This window comes from Mustela erminea, chromosome 18 (assembly GCF_009829155.1).
Source record: "Mustela erminea isolate mMusErm1 chromosome 18, mMusErm1.Pri, whole genome shotgun sequence".
Taxonomy (NCBI): Eukaryota; Metazoa; Chordata; class Mammalia; order Carnivora; family Mustelidae; genus Mustela; species Mustela erminea.
The window spans coordinates 59,511,818-59,516,954 of NC_045631.1; the positions used below are offsets into that span (position 1 = coordinate 59,511,818).

The 5,137-nt window shown below is 62.2% G+C and overlaps 1 long non-coding RNA gene across 1 annotated transcript; it reads right to left on the bottom strand.

Annotated features, from left to right (window-relative positions):
* Positions 1-912: 912 nt before the first annotated feature.
* On the bottom strand, positions 913-4,324 carry LOC116578263. The gene is made up of 3 exons (XR_004280795.1): positions 3,662-4,324; positions 2,994-3,101; positions 913-2,558 (listed from the first exon to the last, which is right to left on the bottom strand). It is a non-coding gene; the product is annotated as an uncharacterized LOC116578263 (long non-coding RNA).
* Between the last annotated feature and the right edge of the window lie 813 nt (positions 4,325-5,137).

Genomic DNA, 5,137 nt, shown 5'->3' on the forward strand with positions numbered 1-5,137 from the left:
CCCACTTTCCTCGGGCTTTCCTGAGCCCCCTCTCCTGGCTGCCTCCTAACCGGGGAAGGCACCAGCCCCCAAGGACCCGTGACCATCGCACTGGATGTCACCCAAGCCAGGCAAGGGACAGCCACGGTCACAAAGCTAGTGGCCAAGTTTAAAGCAGAGGCAGGCAGGATACTGAGAGTTTTTTCCAAAGTCAGAAAAGATTTGGGGACAAAATCTTTTAGATCATAAGTAGCTTGTGATATTCTGTCTCCGGCAGGCATGAAGTGCCTGGAGCGGGGGTGGAGGCTGAGGGACTCGGGGGGCCGGGGCTGGGGACAGACCTCGCCGGGATCAGAGACGTGAAGACCGGACGGTAATAAAATGATGCTAGAACATTCATCTACTAATAATACAACAATTTTGAGATAACAACAGCCACCCCTTGTTAACCACAAATACATGCCAAGTCCTTTGCCTGTTTATAACTTTTTTTAAAGCTTTATTCATTTATTTGAGAGAGAGAGAGCAGGAGGGTTAGAGGGAGAGAACCCCAGAAAGACTCCCCACTGAGCGTAGAGCCCGCCAAGGGCCTTGGTCTCACCACCCTGAGATCATGACCCGAGTTGGAACCAGGAGTTGGACACTCAACCAGCTGAGCCGCCCGGACCGCCTCAGACCCAGTATTTTTGTTCCCATCTCACAGTGGAGGCCAAGGCCCAGAGAGGTGAGCTAACTTGCCTGAGGCCACACAGCTAGGGAGAGGCAGAGCTGGCGTATGAACCCGGGTCCCCGGCTCCCCTCTCTGCAGAGATGAGCCCATTGCTGGTCCCCGCTGCAAGCTTTCCACGCAGGGCTGGCTGCTGCCGTCGCCCCCCGGGCTCCCCCGGACTCTGGAGGCAGCAGGGTTGGGGGTGTGGGGTGTGGGGGGGGTGCCAATCTGCCCCTCCTCCCCCCGCACCAGCCAGGACCGAGACAGGGCAGTGGAAGGGAGGGATAATTGTGGCTCCTTATGCACGGTCACATCTCTGTGCCTGAGTCGGCCGGGACGTGAGAAGGGCCGACCAGCTCCTCAGCTCCGAGCAGGCCAAGACGTCGGCTCTGCGTGTCTGTGATTGGGACGCGGGCCCCCGTGTGGAACACTGACCCCCGGCCCGCCCAGGTGCCTTCTGCAAACCTCCTCCCAGGCTTTCCCTCCACGCCCCCCGGGGCTGCACTTCCTCACCACGGGCCTCACCAAGCTCCCGGCGGCCCGGCGGCCCCTCATTCAGCCCCACTCCTGCCTTGGATGTCCTCCGTGGCCAGGAATAACCAAGTGACTCAGGCAACGCCTGGAGTGCTGACCCTGCTCCCCGGGCACTTCTCCTTACAAGGCCTTGTGTGCCTGCTGCGAGCCGGAGGTGGCGTGGAGGACCCCTGTCTCATGTCACCCGTCCGTCCGTCCGTCCGTCCATCCGCCCATCCAACCACCCACCGTGACTCACTTTGCTTGCTCTCTTGCACAGCCCTGGGCTCCAGACCCTCAAAACAGAAACTCAGGGGGGCTGCGGCTTTGCGGGGCGTCTGGTGTGAGAATTAGGCCGGGTCCCTCGTGGATTCCCTCCCCCACCAGCCTCGCCGCCTGACCTGTCCTGCAGGGTCGTGAGCAAACCCTCCCTGCTCTGCTGCTGGGCAAGGCTACCAGGCCAGGCTGGGCTGCCAGGGGTGACCACTCTCCTCGGGAATGAAGGAGGGAGGAGTGCCGAGCCCGCCCGCTTGGTGGGTAGTTCCCGCGGTCTCCTGCCTGACTTCCCTGCCCGTTTGCCTCGAGGGGAACCCACCAAAGCTCCCAGCCCGAGTGGGGCTCACCCGCCCACCATACCTGCTGGCCCGCCTCACCTGCCTGCCCGGCCGGCCGGGCCACATTCCCTCCCCAGGGAGGAGCTGACCCCTGGCTGCCCGACGCTCTGTGCCTTCGTGGGTGAGTCATAGGGTCCTGCCTGGGGCAGGGATGGGCTGGTCCCGGGGCTTGGCCGTGGGGGCCTCCACCTGACTCTGGACAGATCCTGCCTGGCCGTTTGCGACTCCTTCCCCCACACAAAGCTGCTGTTCATGTTCTGGTGTCTTTCCTTGGTCCTCTCACTGCGTCCACTCCTGTGTGGGGATTAAAGAAGAAAGAGCTTTATTGAGATACGGTTGAAACGCAAACACGAAACACCACTGGCCAACACCATCAGGAACATCTTCCCCTGGGACTTAAAATCTCCGATGGCTTTACTGAGATGCTAATACACCCCAAGTTCTCTCACTGAAAAGTACAAAATTCAGTGGCATTTAGTGGTGTAACCGCTCATGACGGAATTCTAGAACACGTTCAATGTTCCAGAAGTGCCCGGTGCCCATCGGTGCCCATCGGTGCCCATCGGTGCCCACCGGTGCCCACCGGTGCCCATCGTCCGTCATTCCCACCTCCTTCCTTCCCCCCAGCCTGGACAAACCCTCGTTTTCTTTCTGTCTCCACAGCTCTACACAGTTGCCTCCTCTGAACGTTTCATGCGGATGGACTCACACGAAGTCTTTGGGATCCTCGTGTTTTTGAAACCCTATACGAAATGGGCTCGGGGTTCTGATTGTGACCACACGGTGTTCCCTCGGTGGGTATTTCGGGGAACTTGTACATGTGCCTGCTTTGCGAGAACCAGCCCCCCACCCCCACTGGAAGAGCCGTATGGTGGGGGTGGGGTTATAAAGGACGCAGTGGGGGCAGAAAGCCCTCCCCCGTCTTTGTTCGCTGCACCACAACCCCTCACCCGGAAGAGCGGGCCATCACGGCTCTCCTCCGGGGACCAGGGACCCTCCTCAGCTTCTGCAGGTCCCCCCAACACTGATAGTATCAGCTCACAGAGGCGCTCAATGAACGTTGGGCAACAGCACAGAGCTTGGGGCTGCCACGTCTCCGGTGGGCTCTGCTTGCCCACACGGTGCCACAGACTCTCCGTGCTCCCGACGGAGATCGGGCTCCTCTCCCAGAACCTCACCGTTGCTTCCGGGATGGCCTTTCGGGTGGGAAATCCCCATCCGCTGCTGATGGAGACGGTTATGGGAAGGAGATGCCCAGATCTGGTGGAAAAGCTGCGTGGTCCAGCCTGGAAGGGAGAATTGAATGCACAAGTGAAACCCAAACCCAGACCGAGCCTGAATAAGGCTGCAAAGCAACAGGAGGGGTTTTCATGTGACTTGTCCACTGATGCCCAAAGGCGGTTCCCGCTATTCTCAGCCATGGCAGACCACTGTGCATCCCTCCAAAATGCGAGTTGTGGGTGCTCTGTGCCCCGGGGCGGGGGGTCTGTGGGAAGTAAAGCTGGTTTGAGGTTCTGTGTTCGTTTCTATCAGTTTCTATCCTACAGATCCGGGCGGGGGGAGACAGGTGAAGCTGGGAGCCAGCAGTGCACTCATCTGCTGAGCCCCAAGACCAGGCTTGAAGCAATACCTGCCACTTCCCCAAAGTGTTCCTGGGGGCCTACGCTCCCTCGCCCGTGCCTACAGTGCAGGTTCAAGTCCCCTCCGTCCTCGTCAGTGTGCCCGCACTCCTGACCACCTCTCCGCCTCGTGCCACCAGCCAGGACATGTGGGCAGTGGACGGCGCGTGGGCCACCACAGGTTGAGTCAAGGTGGCCCTACAGAGAACCATCTCCTCTCCACCAACCTGGGGCGCTGGGGAGAGAGACAAATGCGGTCGTGGCTGCCTGACCTGGATCGGGTGGCCTGCTTTTCCCGGAGGGGGTCCCTCGTGAATTCATCAAGAGTCACAAACCTGCTGGGGGAACGGCAGCGCCACTTTCGATGTCTGAAAACGGCAGGACCCCTTCTGAGCCCCGTGATGCTTTCAGAGGAATTCGCATTTTATTACAGTAGAATTGAGACAGAAAATTCCTGAATGAACCTCTGGGGAATGAAATCTCACAGGCTGGATACTGGGCCGGCCTCCCCCAGGGTTTGTGGGCACAGGACTCCTGGAGTCTGGCAGAAGCTATCCCGAAGGGGGGCTTGCCGTGGCCCCAAGGGCTGGACACCACAGGCTGGACAAGCAGCCAGGACAGGGGAGGGGGCCTGCTCCCAGCGGCTGCTTCCAGCTCCCCCGGCGCCGGCCTTCAGGGGAGGGGAGCTAAGGGTTCAATTTCGACCTCCGTAAATCACCCGCCCCAGCATGTGGCTGCCTGGGGCCCCTGTTTCCAGAGCTCACCACCCTGGAGTCTAAGGACACATGCCCAGCACCGCCAGCTGCCCCTCTGCTCCGGAGGAAGTGGGATGGCCTGAGCACCCAGCAGACCCAAGAAGGCAGCCTGCACAGCCCCGAGGGCTGACCTCTGCATGTCGTCTCCCCCACCCCCCCACCCCCCCCACCCCCCCACCCCCACCCCCCCCACCCCCCCCACCCCCCCCACCCCGTCAGACCTGATTCCTGCTCTGGCAGTGCCAGGGCAGCTCCAGGAGGGAGGAGGGGCCAAGCAGTGGCTTCGAGGCCCTGTGCCAGGCCCGGGCCTGCTCCCTGGGTGCCGCGCTCTGATCCAGTCTCCCACAGGTGCAGGAGGACAGCCAGAGAGGGCGAGGGCCCCGCCGGGTCACCCGCGGACCCAGCAATGGAGTGGGCAGCGGGAGACGCCGCGGAACCTGGCCGTCAAGCAGCCTGGGTTCCAGTCCCAGCACTCGCCCTAGCTTGCGGCAGAACCCTCAGTTTCCCCGTAAGGAAACAGCTCATCTCCGTGAAAAAATGCCCCTTTCCACCCCCGGGGGCGCTTGCTGGCAAACAGACAGGGCGGACGGCAGCCCGGCTGGGAAGCGCAGGTCGTAGCTGCCCTGCGCCCTCCCTCCCTCGAGGGGTGTGCGCCCAGCGGGGGAGGCGCCCGGGTGGGTGCCGCGGGCTCCCAGCCTTCACCGGGGGGCAAGGGTGTGAGAGACCCTCGCCGCCCCAGAAGGCTGGAGGAGCCCCGGGGCTACCCTCCTCACCGCCCCCACCTGACGCCTGCAGCTCAGGCACCCAGGGTCCCAGCCCCCACCCCGGCTCCGGGACAGAGGTGGGGGGCGTGTGTGGGAGCGTCTCCAGGGGCAACAGCGCTGTTGCCCAGCAACCCAGGCGCCCCCAGGCCTGCCCGCCCCCTCCAGCCCCCTGGGGGAGGGGTTG